This window comes from Dermacentor variabilis, chromosome 4, assembly GCF_050947875.1.
Source record: "Dermacentor variabilis isolate Ectoservices chromosome 4, ASM5094787v1, whole genome shotgun sequence".
Classification (NCBI taxonomy): domain Eukaryota; kingdom Metazoa; phylum Arthropoda; class Arachnida; order Ixodida; family Ixodidae; genus Dermacentor; species Dermacentor variabilis.
Window position 1 is genome coordinate 220,599,186 of NC_134571.1, and position 18,676 is coordinate 220,617,861.

At 47.8% G+C, this 18,676-nt stretch overlaps 1 protein-coding gene across 1 annotated transcript in view; it reads right to left on the bottom strand.

The window, feature by feature from the left end:
* LOC142578522 (uncharacterized) overlaps positions 1 to 18,676 on the bottom strand; it is a 317,467-nt gene that overhangs the window by 128,102 nt on the left and 170,689 nt on the right. The gene's annotated exons all lie outside the window — the stretch shown is intronic.

Genomic DNA, 18,676 nt, shown 5'->3' on the forward strand with positions numbered 1-18,676 from the left:
ATCCCCTTTCCTTTCCGCATTCGTTTCGGGCGAAGACCGATTAAAAAATGTTACACGAATAAAATCGCTAGTTTCCGCATGCGTGTTCCCATTATGCAGATTTTTTTAGGAAGACGTAATTGTCCAAATGAGCTTGTTAGCGTGTGCGTGGCAGTTATGCTTTCCTCTTCCCGTTACACCTTATGCTTTCACGTGGCAGTGACGGTCAACAACCAGAGTGCCACAGTGCAAGTCCCGAAACTAACTCTTTACTAGACGAACCAATGCCCTGCGATACAAGTAAAACTCAGCACAATAATAGTGCTGAAAATCTGATCCCTGGGTTAGATGCATCGGCTATTTATAGTTGCCTCATCGCATGCGCCAGCATAATTGCTGGTATTCGCACAATTTATGTTTTATTCATTGCTCCTATTTTCGCCAGAAGGATTCCTTACAAAAAATACAAAATTCTTGCATGAAAGTCAATGAATTCTGGGGCTTTACTTGCCAAAACCACGATTTCATTATGAGGCACGCCGTAGTGGTGACTTGGGATAAATTTTGACCACTAGGCGATCTTTAACGTGAGCTCAGTGGGCCCGGACATTTTTGTCCCTCATCGAAATGCGGCCGCCGCGTTCGGGATTTCATCCCGCTACTTAGCGCTTAGCAGCGCAACACCATAGCCGCTAAGCAGCCGCGTCGCGTTTGCATGGAAGACAAAATTACAAATCGTAGATATAACACCAAGCCTAAATTTCAATGAGGGGCTATGTCAAGGACAGTAGACGAGTCGCAACTTTTAATGACGGAGTACAAAATACACATAAATGAGAAATTGCTTAGAAAATATACGTACATATAGTATAAAATATACAATAAAACACGGGGAAGGCGGGAGATGGAAACTTAAGACGATGAGCGAAACGAGAACACGGTGAAAGCAGGAGCCAACGTTTCGTCAAGTGGACTTGTGTTCTTCAAGGCGACCATATGCTTTCCTCGCCACAGTATAAATAGGTAGGGTTCTTCTAAAGGGGAGAGGGTGTAAGGCGAGTGAGTGTGGCTACGAGCGAAGGCGTGTTAGCGTTTCGAATTGAGAATAAAGGAATGCTGCGCACAAGGCCAGCGGCCTGGCCGTCTGTCAATCATGTTTAAGCGTCCTTTTTCATGCCCGCGAATTTATGCCCGCGTGTTAGCAGACGAGTCACCGACGTCTGACATGCCAGCTGGAGAAAAAAGAAGGAAATAAAAAGGAAAAAAAACGAAAAAACAACAGCAACAAAGAAAGCTAAGAAACCAACCTAAGTGTTGTTGCCTATAGCTTGAAATTTAGCATAGCGAATAGATTCTAAAGCTCCATTTGAAACGTTTATGCCTATTGGTTGCAATGTCTTGAACTTATGGATAAGCTATGATTCTCTGTATTTTCTTTCTCGTTCAGAACGAAAATTTGACTGTAAGATGTAGTGTTTAAGTTCATCAAAGTTATGACCTGGTTCGTTCAAATGCTCGGCGACGGCTTTGGGAAGCTTTTTATCTGCGTCCGCGCGCTGTCCGTTTAATCTGACGTTCATTGATCGTCCTGTTTCACCTATATGTTGTTTCTTACAGTAGTATACATTAACAAGATAATAAGAATAATAGCTATGTCACATTCTCAAAATGGAATATAAAATAGAAAATGATATAACGCTAGCATTCAAGCGGAATCATTTCATGTGGCCGCACACGCACTGCATAAGACCTTCAGCGAAGGTGTCGGTATTAGACATAGCGATCTCGCTTGGCAACTGGTTCCATTAAGAAGTAGTGCACGAAAAAAAAGAAGCTTTGAAATGGACGTTCGTCCATGACATTCTTTTATTTTTCTCAAATAATCTATTCTTAAACATATATACCCTGGCGACCCCAGATAACAATTAGCATTGATACGAATTAACTTCTCCAATATGCGGTCGAACAACAATATGCGGCAGAAAGTATGGCATTGCTCGAGATTATCTCATCAAAAGTAGCACTTGATAGGTGTGACACTGGTGGTACGCTGGTAGGAATTCATTACCAATCGAGTAGCTCAATTCTGAAAGCTTTCTATGGAATCAAGTGTTTTGCTATCAATAGCCTACGGAGCTGCTGCATACTCAGGGCGTGCAGGACGTTTGTCGCATAGAAAATCTCCTTGACATCAGACGGAGCTCTTCTGAAGTTTCTTTTCAGAAAATTAATAATTCGACCAAACTTCAGGTGATATATTCAATGTGTCTCAATGTTTTCCAACTTTTTATTGAGTATTTTTATTTCGTGTTTATTCCAAGGATGTTCAGATGAGAACTTCTAAGTATTTAACGTCATGACTTACTTCGAATCCAGGTTGCGCACAGTTTCTATATGAAAGCGTTTTCTAGTCAAGTGAATATGATTACATTTAGACCCATACGCCATTTACGGCGCCAATCTGGTGCACGGGCAATGCCTTTAGCAGTAGCAGCAACGGCTCGCATCAGAATTGCGTAGGTGCTCGAGTCTGCAAGAGGCACGTGTCGCTGGCATTGCCGCCGCGGTCTTGGAAGATAAAAAAGACAAATCATGCCACTCTGTGAACGTGGATGACCAGCCAAGTTGTGTAGCTCACGACAAAGACGCGACCAAGAATTTTGAACAAAGGTACGAACGCATTTATTTCCCTGATCGGTGGTCATCGTGACGAAAAGTGGAATTACGATGGAATGACGAAAAAAGATTTACGTCGATGGAACGACGAAGGCGTCATGACGAGAATGAGACGACGCTACTGAAGTGATTGCGATGATAAAACTATAGCAGGATGACGGCGTCATGACGACAACTGCGTGACGATGATGGGATGACGACAACGGCATGACGAGAGTCGGACAAGGAAGTTTGAATGCTGACGATGGAACTAGCACGACGATGTCATGACCGCGGTGTGACAACGAGTGCTCAATACCAGCCGTGGTTGCTCAGCGGCTATGGTGTTGGGCTGCTAAACACGATTTCGCGGGATCGAATCCCTGCAACGGCGGCGGCATTTCCATGGGGGCTAAATACTAAAACACCCGTGTACTTAAACCTGTGTACGTTAAGGAAGCCGAGGTGGTACAAACTACCGAAGTCCCACACTACTGCGTGCCTCATAACCAGGTTGGGGTTTTGGCATGTAAAACCCCGTAATTCTTTGAACGAACGCATGAAGACTGTAGGACGGCCATGGCATGAGGACGACGACATGACGAGAGTCGGACAACAAATCTTAAATGACGACGATGCGGTGACCACAGTGGTAACACGACCACGCGACCACTAGCCGGCACCTAGTGGCAAAAGCTGATAGGCAGCTTGGGTCACTGGTCGGTGTGAGAGGCTAGATAGATAGACAGATAGGCGGAAAACGACTCAGGCAGGCAGAGGAAGCTAAACACCTTAATAGCGGAAATGTAACACTTAGGAACAGGCGATACGCTACTTTACTGTCCTACCACACTAAATCAATTTGTGTCATATAATTAGACAGACGAGTTCATTACAAAAAGGCTAATTGAAGGGTGGCACATACGCAGTGGCACATACACAGCGACCCTGGTTGGCGTGAAATAGGATTGAAACTGACTCTAATGAGGGGACACTGAAATATATCCATAACACCACAGTGTGGCGTAATAGCTGCCATTGCAGAAGCAGTGTAATAGGGCAGCTCTCCGTCTGGTTGCAAGACATTACTGAAATTTCCACACAATCACGAAAGAAGAACGGCTTTTATGGCGCCGCATAAATGCGTTGGGCTGATGAATGCAGGGTCGTGGGTTCGCATCGTGCCTTCGGCAAAATACATAAAACCATTAGCCATTCCACTCTTTGAAGGTGAATGACCAGCGAAGCTGTGTAGCGCACGACAAAGAGATGACACAGAATTTCTGACAAAGATACGAACACATTTCTTTATTTGATCGGTGGTCATCGTGAAAAAAGTACGCACACTGTTCTGTTCTCAGTTTCGGTTTCAGATTGTTTGTCGCGCCACGCCTAACATTGTCAGACTTTGCCTAACTTTGTCATGCCGTTGGTCCCATGTACAGCCACCCCTTCGCGACACTACAACATCCTGGTGGTGAGGATCAACCCTCCTATGCCGTTTTCCTGACGTGGACACCGGATCCCGTCAGGACACTGCTAGCGTTCTGCTTTTACACCGTCCAGCTGCGCAATGCATTCGGTCGCCATCCATGTAGTAGAACATTCTAACGACGAGGTTAACTTTTGTGCAACTGCTGCTCTCCCTACCGTATCTGCTGTACTTCTACTGCTGGCATGGAGACTAAGACGCCAGCCACTACAACTTCTTTCTCCGGCGCCCCAAGAGTATGGCGTTCGCGCCGCCGCCGCCTTTCCTTGCTTTGCCCGGCACACCTACAGTGCCCTTGCAAACGTAGAAGCGCACGTTCCAGACGTTTCTACTCACGGAAGAAGGCGATACTTTACCGAAGGAGAGGAAGAAGGATATTTTGCATGTGGAAATTAGGCTTTGAGGGCCAACGTCTTTTTTACGACTTGACGTCGCAAGCGAAGTCTGCCAGAATACAGTTCCAGAATATTAGCCGTATGCTGAAGAATCACTACAAAGACAGCATCAAAAGCCTCGAACATCGAATTATCTTCAGAGACCTACGGCAGCAACCGGGATTGTCCTTCCAGGACTTCATGACTTGGCTACATCGTTTGGCTACAGCCTGCACGTTCGGAACTTGGCACGACGAGTCCCTTCGCAATCACATTCTGCAAGGAGTCGCGTCGGCAAGAATCCGCGAAAGGCTTCCTTATGAAGGACAATCATTGACGTGGTTCATGGTTACATGGTTCATGGTTTGTTGTTACATGGCTCGTTGTTACAGGTGTGGGCCCATTAACCACATATCATCTGATCCAGGCTGTTCAGGATGTCACATTCCGCGCTTGCCAGAAAGTTCGGCATTTGGCGGTCACGGAATCGAGCACACGGAACGTCTTCTGCAAGAGCTCAGCTCATTTCTACTTCTGCTGAAACACAGTCGGCAGTCCCTTCCGTTTTTACGATACTGGCACCAAGTCCTCGCATGGAAATTATTCACGCCGAAGTGTTTGTAGCCAACGCTGCACTCAAATTGCTCGTCGACGCAGGAGCGAGTTTCCCTGATGAACATCGACTTGTACCAGGACATTTTTTAAACCTTTCCCCTTGTCCGCTGTCAGCCTACAACTCGAAAACTATTCGCAGCAAGAAGTATTACACGCAGGGCATTCCTCTGCAGTGGTCAAGTGCTACCATACAGTTGTTAGGATCACCTTCCATGTCATGAATCAAGGCACTTCTCTGTTGGGCTATTCAACCCCTGGGCATCAACATGCAGGGATCGTCACTCAATTGTCATCAAGCGTCAGGAATTCCACCTGATCCATATGTAAAGTCATTGTCTCTGCCGCAAAACGCTCCAGAGGAATTTTCGTATCTATTCTCAGGACAACTAGGACTAGTAACGGGCTTTATTAAAAATGTTCGTCAACGACCTTCACTGCAGCGCCTAGTAGCAAAACACCGTCCTCTCTCCTTGATGCTCCGCGAGCAAGCTTAAGCTGAGCTCCGTCAACTGGAAACAGCTGGCATCATCAAACCGTGTCAGCATCCTAGTGGATTTCCCGGCTCGTCTTGTTGTGGAAAAAGGGCAACTCCATTCGACTTTGCTTCGATCACCGAGAGCCCAACAAGGCAATTGTGGCCAAGGCCTTTCCGCTACCAAGAAGTGATTAAAGCTGGAACCGCATGGCGCGTTTTTCGCGAGCGAAAAACGCGACGGGCGGCAAACGCCCGCGTTGCCGCCGACGCGCGAGCACCCGTACGAAAAAAAAGGAGCGGCGCTTTCGCGCCGCGTTTTCCGGGTTGCCAGACTACATAACTCTCAACGACATGTATTGTCTCTGTTACCGCATATATAATAGGCCCTTGAACTTACAGAACACTACAATAAAAATAATCTCAGTGTAATGAGACAGCGACATTTCTTTCGGAAGTGTATTTATCAAGCTTAATTTCAAGCAGCAATATTGTGTGCGAAATTGCGACTATGTACCTTCCGCATGCTGAGAAGCCGCTGCTTGTTTACAACTTCACAGATAAAAAGGAGGGTCGGCCGCTTACTACCGAGCAGAAGAGGCGATTGCTACTATTAAGGGGGATGCTTATACTGAAGCAAGAAAAAATGCGGGTCAGGAGGTACATGTGGGTGCGGCCTGCTTGGTTGAGAAGAGAGTGAGCACCATACACTGGTAATATTATTAGCAAATTGTCTTGCCAGTATTAGCGATGAAACGCGACGCTTCACCACTTTAGTTACTAGGGCCTCGTTGAAGGTTGCTTTGTTCATTTTAGGTGAACACGATGCGCGAACCAACACGATGCGCGAACGAAATCACGGTAGCACATGTTTTCCTTGACGCGCGGCCAGTTTTGCCGAGCAAAAAAAATTCCGCCAAGGAGGTTCCGTCGAGATGCGCAGAGAGCAGGGCCATCTGGTGGCAAAAAAAAAACCAAAATGCCACGTGACCAAAAGCCACGTGACTTACCTGAACTCTGATTGGTGAACGCGCCGCGCGACGCGTTTTTTACTACTCCGACCAACAGCGCGCGGCGGCGCGATTTCGTGACGGATCATGCTGGGCACGCGTCACAATGACGCGCGCCTCCCACCATCCGCGCGTCAATCGCGCCTGAAATCGCGCCATGCGCTTCCGCCTTAACTTTGGCACCAATTTACTAATGCCAGTGTTTTCAGTGTGTGTATTTTTTATTCAATTAGCCTAAAGGCCCCGCCAGGCATTACATAGGGGGGGAACAACAGTAAGCGCAAAGCAACACAGCACTACGATGTGTACAGAAGTCTTTGGCCCTTAACAGCGTGTTTAAAAGAAAAACTCAAAATATCAAATATATATATATATATATATAAATATATATATAAAGGGGGGGGGGGCGGAAGGATGAAGGTTACAGCTCAAAGTGACGTTTCAGGCTGGTTACAAACGCTTCGTAATCAAGGACAGATGGAATGGTGCTCGGCAGAAGATATCATTGACGGATGGTGAGGACTAGAGTCGAACGAAAAAAGAGATTAGTGCGAGCAAAGATGGGGTTCGATTTTCAGTTGGTGGTCAATGCATGCCTGGCGTGATACGGGACATAGCAAAGGAAGAGTGGCTGTGATATAATTTGCGGAAAAAGGACAGAATGGAAAGAATTCTAGATCTTTCAAGAAGAGGTAACCTGAGAGCTTTCTTTCTTTCAATCACTCTTGCCATATGCGAGTAGTTCTTTGATATGAATCAAGCGGCTTTATTTTGAAGAGACTCCAATTTTGATATTAAATATGCTTGGTACCGGTTCCAAATCAAGGAGGCGTAATCCAACTGTGAACGCACTAATGTGGTGTATGCTAAAATCTTTGTATCTGTATTACCTAGACTCAGATTGCGTCTGAGAAATCCGAGTGCTTTAGAAGCATTGTTAATAACCATATCTGTGTGAATGTTCCACGATTGGTCGGATGATAGATGGATCCCTAAATATTTTCAGAGGTACTGATTCTACGGTCATGCTGTTTAGAGTGTAATGGCAAGGTTCTGTGTCAGATATTGTGATAAATCTCACGACTTCTTTTAGGTGTTAATTTCACTTTGGCATTGCGTGCACCAGTTGTTATTCTTGTATAAGTCCGATTGTAATTGAAGTGCATCAGAAGGTTCATTAATTTGTCTGTATGTCACGCAGTCATCTGCAAACAATGTGACCATAGAATTTAGGTTATTGCTTATTTCATTATTATAAACTAAGAATAAAATAGGTCCGAGCACAAACCCTTGTGGCACTACAGATTTAACGTGGGAGAGGGTTGATAAATGGCCATGAAAAAAGCCTGATTAGTAGCGATTGGGCAAAACATTTTTAATTAAAAAATAACCTTCGAAATAATCATCACATTGCCAAGTTTTTTTTATTAGACGTTTGTGCGGAAATTTACCGAATGCTTTAGCGAAATCTACCAATACGGCGTCTATTTTACAGTGAGCATACACAGCGCGTTGAAGGTCAGTAATTAATTTGAACAGTTGTGTTTCGCAAGATCGACCGTGGAGAAAGCCGTGATGATTCGCCCAAAAAAAGTTATGTTTCACCAGATAGCTCATGATGGCCGATGTGATTATGTGCTCTATTAATTTGCAGCTGAGGTTGGTTAACGAAATTGGTCTGTAATTTAACAGGTTACAAGCATCACCACATTTAAAAATGGGTATGACACGTGCAATTTTCCAGCCGTTTGGGACACAGCCCGTATCTATTGATTGGTGAGAAACGGCGGCTAAGACGGAGCATATTTGAGGCTCTGCTATATTTAGTAATTTATTACATATTCCATCGGGGCCGGGTGCCGAGTTACTAGGGAGACGGTCTATGGCAGAATATACGCTTCTAGCGTGATATTTGTCAGGCATAGTTGAGTGCAGCGTTGGGAATTGCAGGTCAGTAGGTAAGGGGCTCTGATGAATGAATACTGAGTGAAAAATGTGTTAATTTCCTCCACTACCTCAAGCGAGGTAGCAAGATTACCTTCTTTATTTATGGGTGTGGAGGAGTTTGTACTGTAATTTGGATTATCAACCCGCCAAAATATTTGAGGATTGTTTTTTAACATGTATGAAAGGTTTGATGTCATAAAATTTGTCCTTCGCTGATTCAATTTCACTTTTGCACAGCTGCGGATGTGTGCGGTAGTTGATCCAATCGTGTTCAGATGCTGACAGTTTAGCCTTTGCGTACAACGGTTTCTTTTTGTTTACACATCGTTCCATGCGCCTTGTAAACCATGTGCTTTCTGTAGAAGTGGTGATAGGGACTTTAGAAGCATGTTTACCTTTAAGCAGAGTTAGTTTATCACGAATAAGAAACCAGTTCTCATTTGCATCCCACGTACTGGAAGAATGAAACACATCTGCAGAGAATAATGAAAGTTCATTGAGCAAAGCGTCAACATTTGTCCTGGTATAATCAAATATAACTTTTTTCTGTTGTTCTGGTTTATTCCTGGCTACTGTAAAATCGCACTGTAGCATCATGCGGTCACTGATAAGATCTAATACGTGTACAGATTTCTTCTCCGGTTGCGCTGTCAGCGCAACAGGAGAAGACGATAAGCCGATTTACCAGAAATAGGCACTTACCAACACTTACCAGAGTATGATAAGCACATTTAGAAAATGCTTATCATCAGGTTCTGTTATCTGAGAAAACGCACAAGCTTACTACCTTCGTCAGTCATGACGGTCTTTTCCGCTTTAAGCGTGTGTATTCAATGCGGCAAAAGCGCCATCCACTTTCCAGCACATCATGTCAACTGTTTTAAAAGGCTGTCCAGGCACCTGGTGCTACCTAGACGATGTTTTGATTTGGGTCACACACTATCTGAGCATGACAAAAGCTCCAAGCTACAGTTATAAATCTCAGCTGCTGACATGAAGCTAAATTTAAAGTGGGCATTCAGTGTCCCAGAGCTCACTTCTCTTGGACATAGGGTCTGTACAAACGGCATTTCTCCATTGGAAAACGCAGTGAAATCAATTGTTGATGCACCGCAGTGAACTCACATGAAGTCGCTGCATTCATTTCTTGGTCCCACGGGATACTACGCTCAAGTGGTGCAGCCTCTTAGAAAAATTCTATGACAAGGGCAAGATATTGTGTGGAACCAAGCCACTGAATACAGCTTCCTGTCACTTAAGGAAGAACTTGCATCACGTCCCGCAGTGCTCAGGTTCCTACTGCACCTGCCCATCATTGTAACGGGTGATGCTTCAGACGTTGGTGTGGGACCCGTACTTCAGAATAAAATGCGGAAATTTGCTTTTTACAGTGGCTTTCGCATCTCGAACGTTAACTCCCGCAGAACGACCGTACTCTATAGGCGAACGAGACGCACTGACATGTCTTTTTGCTTGTGAACGGAGGCATGTTTACTTGTGGAGTACACAGTTCACATTACGAACTGGTCCCCAAGCTATTGTTCCATTACAGTCATCAAAAGGTTCTGGACAACGTACACTAAAGATTCCATGATGGGGAGTGTTTGGATCGCACCGCTGGTACGATCTGTTGGGAACTCGGCGCTGACGCCCGTGGTTGTACCTGGGTCGCAAGCCCCAAGGGTAGCGTTGGCCTGGCGGCCTGGGGTACAACTGGAAGCATCCGAAGGTCCCGGCAAAGCATGAGTCGACTGGTAACAACAAAACAACTTGTTTATTTTAACATCGCAAAGAGTTGGCGGTCAGGTTGACCGAAGAAGAGAGACGGGAGAGCACTTTACTCAACAGAAGAAATCGGAGCCCTCCTTTTTGGCGTCCGGGGGCAGCTGTTTTTATACTCTCGCAGTTGAGGGCAAGAAGGAACCCCTCAATAGACGAGCACGTGAATGTACAATGGGCTAATGGTGACGCACACTGTCGTAGCGCTGCCGGTCGGGCACAATGACTGGAATGAGAGGGTGATCCCTGCTGTCGCATCGCCTGGTTCGGGCACAATGACTGGAATGAGAGGGTGACCCCTGCTGTCGCATCGCCTGGTTCAGGCACAATGACTGGAATGAGAGGGTGATCCCTGCTGTCGCATCGCCTGGTTCGGGCACAATGGCACATACACTCACACACGCACATGAAGACACGTGGCATCGGAACATGCCTGGAAACGCCTGGAAACACCTGGCGGGGAGCGTTGCGGCGACGCCGAACGGGCCAAAATGTCTGCCGCCCCGCCGCAGTCGCGCCGGCAAAACCGCGTGTCGCAGGCGAAACGCAACAGACCGCCCCGCCGGGGGAAGGAGATCCCGATGGACAGGGGACTGCATCCGCTGTCCGGAGGGATGTCGCTCGATGATGCTCATAACTGAAGTCGGGCGTCCCTCGACGTTTCTTGAGCGCAGCGCACTGAGAAGGCCTCGTTCTCTCGTTCAGGTTCGCACGGGACACTGCAAAGTGACTTCGGGAGAGTTCACATTTTTGTTCTCGTTCCCGGCAAGCGTTAGAACTACGCTGAAACTCAACCGCTCAGTCAGCAAGCACGGCACAACCCTCACTAAGCCCTGCCAGGCTCTTTCCCCTTTTTATACCACTGCCTAGTTCCTTACAGTAGTCTAGCATCACTCAGAACGCGTCCACAAATTGGAAAATTGCACTAGAAAGCATATAATCACTTTGAAACACTAAACAAAAGCAATATGTTAAAAAAAAATCCTGCCTCAGGAAGAAAAACATCAGTAACAAACAATTTTTAGGCTGATTCCTACGTTAGGGGCTTCGACTTAAGCCATCGGCGTTACCGTTGAGACTCCCCTTTTTGTAACGCACCTCAAAGGAATATTGTTGTAAAGCGAGGCTCCAGCGCAGGAGGCGGCCATTTTTGGGAGAGATGGTCTGCAGCCATTGGAGAGGGCAGTGATCCGTCTCAATGATAAACCTCGAGCCGGCTAGATAGCATGACAATTTCTGAACGGCCCACACGAGACATGCACACTCTTTCTCGGTGGCGCTATACGCCTGCTCACGACTGGTCAGCTTACGACTAGCATACAGGACGGGGTGTTCTACTTCTCCCTTTTCCCGTTGGCACAGTACAACGCCCATGCCTCGCTCACTAGCATCGCACTGAACAACGAACCCTTTTGTATAGTCTGGCGATCGTAGCACAGGCTGGTTTGTTAGGGCACTCTTTAGGGCGCTAAAAGCTCTTTCCTTTGTCTCGTCCCAGACGACTGTTTGAGGCTCTGTCTTTCTTAGCGCATCCGTCAGGGGAGCCGCAACATCAGAGTACCTAGGGATGTACCTCTGATAGTAGCCGGCGACACCCAAGAACGACCGAATATCGGTCTTTGTGCGCGGTTGCGGAAAGTCTCGCACAGCGGCCACTTTTATTTCAGAGGGGCGGCGACGACCCTGACCAATCACGTGACCGAGGTAGACAACCTCGGCCTGTGCTAACTGGCACTTAGGAGCCTTGACTGTCAAGCCCGCTTCGCGCACGCGGGTTAGCACTGCCCGCAAGTGTGCCATATGCTCAGACCAGGATGCGGAGAATATCGCTACGTCGTCTAGATACGGTAAAGCGAATTCTTGCTGTCCCCGCAACACTTTATCCATGAGGCTTGAAAAACAGTATGGCGCGTTCTTCAAACCAAAACTCAACACTTTAGGACGGAATGTTCCCATTGGTGAAATGAACGCCGCATACCTACTAGCCTCTTCTGTAAGTGGAACCTGCCAATAACCCCTGACAAGATCCAGGGTGGAAATAAACTGAGCGCTACTAACTTTCTCAAGGCGCTCCTCGATGTTAGGGATCGGATAAATTTGATCCTTAGTGATGGAATTAAGCCTGCGGTAGTCGACGCAAGGACGAGGTTCCTTGCCCGGTACCTCAACTAAAATAAAAGGGGAGGTATAATCACTCTCACCTGCCTCAATAACACCGAGCTGTAGCATTTTCTTTACCTCAGCCTCCATAATATCGCTCTGGCGGGGTGACACCCGATACGCCTTGGATCGTACTGGCTCTGGGGAGGTAAGTTCTATATCATGAGTAAGTACAGAAGTCCTACCAGGCCTCTCAGAGAACAGACCTTGAAACTCTTGTAATAGCTGGTGTAGTTCGGTTTTCTGCTCGGGCGACAGCGGTGCTTTACTGATAAGGTCACTAATGACTTGACCGGTGTCTTCCCTGTTCGTCACTGAGCCTAGTCCCGGAAGCTCGACCGGAAGCTCTTCAGGAACGTTTACCATCATGCACACCACTGCTTCCCTTTGTCTATAAGGTTTGAGCAGATTACAGTGGTAAACTTGCTGTGCTTTCCGCTTTCCTGGCAGACTTACCACGTAGTTAACGTCCGACAGTTTCTGAACAATTCGTGCTGGGCCCTCCCACTGCACGTCTAGTTTGTTGTTTAGCGATGTGCGCAATATCATGACCTCATCGCCCACCTCAAAACGACGGGCCCTGGCTGTCCGATCATAATAAACCTTGGCCCTCTGCTGGGCCTTTGTCATTGCTTCACCTGACAACTCCTGTGCCCTTCTTAAGCGTTCGAGGAGCTTAAGTACGTACTCCACCACGACTGGGTCGTCGCCCCTACCTTCCCACGATTCTCGAAGCCTGCGAAGCGGAGACCGAAGCGAGCGACCGTACACCAGTTCAGCTGGCGAAAACCCCGTAGCCGCATGCGGCGCGGTCCTTAAAGCAAACATCACCCCAGGCAGACACAGCTCCCAGTCAGTTCGATGTTCAAAACACAACTCTCTCAACACGCGCTTCCTGACGGAGTGGAGCTTCTCAACGGAATTCGACTGTGGGTGGTACACTGAGCTGTGTAACAGCTTTACCCCACACCTTTCGAGAAAAGTTGTCGTCAAAGCGCTAGTAAACACTGTGCCCTGATCTGATTGGATTTCCGCAGGGAAACCAACTCGCGCAAATATGGACAGTAGTGCATTAACTATCTCAACTGAGCTGAGTTCTTTAAGCGGCACTGCTTCAGGGAACTTTGTCGCTGGGCAGATCACAGTCAAAATGTGTCTGTACCCCGTGGCTGTTACCGGCAGAGGTCCCACGGTATCAATAACGAGCCGTCTAAAAGGCTCCGTAATGATAGGTACCAATTTCAACGGCGCCCTTGATTTCTCCCCTGGTTTGCCCACCCGCTGACAGGTGTCACATGTCCTCACGAAATGGTCTGCGTCCCGAAAACACCCTGGCCAATAGTACTCTTGCAAGAGACGGTCCTTAGTTTTCTTAACTCCTAGGTGTCCGGACCACGAACCCCCGTGTGACAAGCGCAACAGATCCTGACGATAGCATTGAGGCACGATCAGCTGATCGAACTCCACTCCTCTGCGGTCTAGATACTTCCGGTACAGGACTCCACCTCTTTCCACAAAACGCGCAGTTTTCCTGGCGATACCTTCTTTGACATTGCAGCGCACGTTTTCCAGGCTGCCATCCTTTTTTTGCTCGGCTATCAAAGCCGACCGGCTGACTTTTAGCAACCTATTAAGTCCGTCGGACGTAGGCGCGATGAGCAAATCAGTAGATAGCTCTTCTAGTTTTCCCGCATCGGGATTTTCCTCTCCGGTATCTGGTGCCTTTAACGTTACAGACTCAAGTTTATTCAGTTCGGGCGTGCTCTGAATATCAGCTTGCTGCGCCTCTGACCCTTTTTCGTTGTTTGATAACGTCGGCCCCGCAACTACCGCCTTTGCAGCGAGCTCCCGAACCTTCGATCTGGTTAAGGCCTGAACACTAGCTTCACCAAACAAAAGCCCCTTCTCGCGCAGGAGGTGATCGGACCTGTTTGAAAATAGGTACGGGTACTGAGGTGGCAGCATAGATGACACTGCGGCCTCCGTCTCAAGCGCTCCGAAAGGTCCTTCAATAAGCACTTTTGCTACCGGCAGACACACGCTATGAGCTTCCACGGCTTGCTTGATCCATGCGCACTCGCCCGTGAACATATGGGGTTCTACGTAAGACGGGTGAACTACATCCATCGTAGCTGCGGAATCGCGAAGCACCCGGCACTCTTTCCCGTTCACGAGGAGGTCTCGCATGTAAGGCTCGAGAAGCTTCATGTTCTCGTCAGTGCTGCCTATTGAAAAAAACACAACTTTTGGTGTTGTTTCCGGACACTGCGCCGAAAAGTGACCCGGCTTCTGGCACGTATAACACAAGCGCGCTCGCCTCATCTCGAACCGCTTTCTGCGTTGGGCTGCCGCCGTCTCTTTACGTTTGGTCGGACTGCTTTCACTCGCATCCTCACTACGCGTGTCCCCCTTTAATCTCATGGGTGTGAACTTCGGCCTCTCAAACTTCGAGCCAAATTCACCCTTTTGACCGTCCTTAGCTCCGCGAGCCCGACGCGTCACAAACTCCTCGGCTAGCTCAGCGGCTTTAGCCACCGTACAAACGTCTGGCCTATCCAAGACCCAGTATCGCACGTTCTCCGGTAACCGACTATAAAACTGTTCTAGCCCGAAGCACTGCAGAACTTTATCGTGGTCACCAAACGCTTTCTCTTCTTTGAGCCACTCCTGCATGTTTGACATAAGCCTATACGCAAACTCTGTATATGACTCACTTCTGCCTTTCTCATTTTCCCGAAACTTCCGACGGAACGCCTCCGCAGACAGCCGGTACTTTTTTAGCAGACTCGATTTTACTTTGTCGAAATCCTCTGCCTCCTCTCTATCTAAGCGAGCGACTACGTCGGCCGCCTCGCCGGGTAACAAAGTGAGCAAGCGCTGTGGCCACGTTTCCCGAGAGAACCCCTGCTTCTCGCACGTTCGCTCAAAGTTAACCAGGAACAAACCAATGTCCTCTCCAAGCTTAAACGGCCGCATCAGGTCAGTCATTTTGAACAATACGCGTTCTCCTGCACCGTGTGCCTGACTTCCATTACGAGCGCGTTCCATCTCTACCTCAAGACGCTTCATTTCCAAAGCGTGTTGACGGTCACGCTCTTGTTGCTCTCGCTCTTTCTGTTCTTTACGTTCACGCTCTTCTTTTTCTTTTGCAGTCTCCCTCTCTTCAATGGTCTCAAGGCATTCCGACAGCTCGTCATCCTCAGCCTCTAACTCAAGAATAGCCTTTAGCAGTTCTGGTTTTCTGAGTTTGTCTGAGACATCCAGACCCAACTCTCTTGCAAGCTCCAACAATTTCGGTTTGCGCAAGGACTTCAAATCCATGGCTGCTCTGAATGCTGCTTTCTCTACTGCTTACTATTGTCTTGCCGCAAACTAACCCGGCAGCAACGACAACCACAATTACCAGCTCTGTTTCTGACACTAACAAAAGCCTGGCAAAGCTCAGAAGAAGAAAGTCCCGCACTCACCAAACCTCGCAGCCAAGAGTCCAGCGCAGTCGTTCCGCTGCAGGCAACCAGTCATCACACAGGGCTCGTTGCACTGCTCCCGGATCGTTGTTGAGCTGCTCAGCATACAGTCAACTGCATCTCTTCGCTGCTGGCCTCCGTTGTCGCGATCTCACCGCTGGCAGACAGTTGTTTGGAGTCGGAGGCGATCTCACCGCTGCCAACCAGATGTTTGGATCGCACCGCTGGTACGATCTGTTGGGAACTCGGCGCTGACGCCCGTGGTTGTACCTGGGTCGCAAGCCCCAAGGGTAGCGTTGGCCTGGCGGCCTGGGGTACAACTGGAAGCATCCGAAGGTCCCGGCAAAGCATGAGTCGACTGGTAACAACAAAACAACTTGTTTATTTTAACATCACAAAGAGTTGGCGGTCAGGTTCACCGAAGAAGAGAGACGGGAGAGCACTTTACTCAACAGAAGAAATCGGAGCCCTCCTTTTTGGCGTCCGGGGGCAGCTGTTTTTATACTCTCGCAGTTGAGGGCAAGAAGGAACCCCTCAATAGACGAGCACGTGAATGTACAATGGGCTAATGGTGACGCACACTGTCGTAGCGCTGCCGGTCGGGCACAATGACTGGAACGAGAGGGTGATCCCTGCTGTCGCATCGCCTGGTTCGGGCACAATGACTGGAATGAGAGGGTGACCCCTGCTGTCGCATCGCCTGGTTCAGGCACAATGACTGGAATGAGAGGGTGATCCCTGCTGTCGCATCGCCTGGTTCGGGCACAATGGCACATACACTCACACACGCACATGAAGACACGTGGCATCGGAACATGCCTGGAAACGCCTGGAAACACCTGGCGGGGAGCGTTGCGGCGACGCCGAACGGGCCAAAATGTCTGCCGCCCCGCCGCAGTCGCGCCGGCAAAACCGCGTGTCGCAGGCGAAACGCAATAGGAGCAAGATTGCAATTTCACAACTTCACCGTGAGTACTGCAATGGCGATCAAAATGTCATAGCTGATGCACTGTAGCGCCTTCCTGTTCCGGTTCAATTTGAACTAGCACTAGGTGAGGAGACTGTCTTTGGTTTCAGTATGCATAACAAAGAAAGCATTTCGGACAGCTACACTGCTTGATCTAGCTCCTCAAGCTTTAAGAGAAAGTATAGCAAATGAGTGGGGAAATGTAGCCCATCTGCCGACAGAATTACACATATATGCACCATTACAGTCAGAGTTATCTTATGTGGATAATCTCCAAAAAGAACGTATTATTCCTCCGGCTTTCTTGCGTGTAAAAATACTGTCCTTTGTGCGTGAGTGTCACCTAGGCATTACCAGAACAAAGCTCAGACTGAGAGAAACTGAGAGGCATGTACTGGTGGTCTCACAAGTATAGACAAGTTGAGGAACTTGTAAGAAATTGCTTTGTTTGTCAACAAGCAAATAATTCTGCGAAACCTTCTTTTGATCCACTTCAACCTGTGGAATGGTCCCTTCGACCATAGGAAAAATTAGCCGTAGAAATAGCAGGTCATATTGATCCTTCTCCACAGTATGCCCGTTTTGCTTTAGTCATCGTTGACTATCATTCCAAATGGCCTGAAGCCGCTTTTATGCCTTCAGTCACTTACGAATGTATCGTCCGTTGTCCCATTTCTCTATACGGTAGAGAAGGGTTTCTTGATGCTATTGTGTCCGACAATTGACCACTATTTGTTTCCTCTGATTTTGAAAACTTTCTGAAAGAAAGGGACCTTAAGAATTAAGGAAGAAAGATTCAACCGAGCCCTCAAGCAATTCATACAGATTGCAACGCTGGAAGAACTAAACCGGAGGGATGCAGTCTTGGAATATTTGGCAACTTACAGGTTTATTCGCCATTTGAGAACACGTGTTCTCCGGCTATGCTACTCCATAGTCGTCAACCGACCACTCGACTCACTGTCGCAAACATGCCTCCAATCCATCCCGAATAGGCTTTGCCTAAATTGTGCCAGGAACTGTAAAGGCGAGTGCTACAAAAACAGGAAATGTCAAAACGCACGTAGACCATCGTCGTGCAACGAAATTCCCCAAGTTCCAACAAGGAGATCTCGTTCCGTACGCAATTCGCCAAAGTCGGTTGCTGAATACACAGGTTCGTGCAAGATTAAACGTAGGATAGGTCGTAATACATTCCAGCTTACGAATGGAAAGCGATGGAATGCGTCGAAAGCAGTCAAATATCAGGCACGGCAGATCGTAGATGAAAGGAGTCATTCCAGTGACTTCTCACCTCTTGAAGATAGCTTTCCTCCTGGCCTTCCTGTTCTTACTGGTACAGGTTCTCCGGCTGCACACACGCCTTCTCTACCTCCTGTTTTATCCCCGCCACCAAGTTGATCCTCGGCAAAAGCATCTGCAGGGTTTCCGTCTATCACACTATCCCGTGATGGGGCTCCTGAAGGAACTCAGGACTGCGATATTCACAATTCCAGCTCAGCGAACGACTAGTAATGATTTTAGTCCTACTCCACAACCACAATCAGTTCTCCGTAGGTGTACACATCAAAGAGAACGACCGGTACGATTGGAGCATTATGTATTCAAGCAGCTCTAGCTACTGCCTTGGTTGACTGGATCAGGTGCTTATTCTGCCTATTCCCATTTTTCTGCAGTGGTCAAAATCCTCCCTTGCGAATTCGGCTCTTATGGCAAAAAATCTCGTTCCTTATATACCGGTTAGGTAAGCAGTATTTCA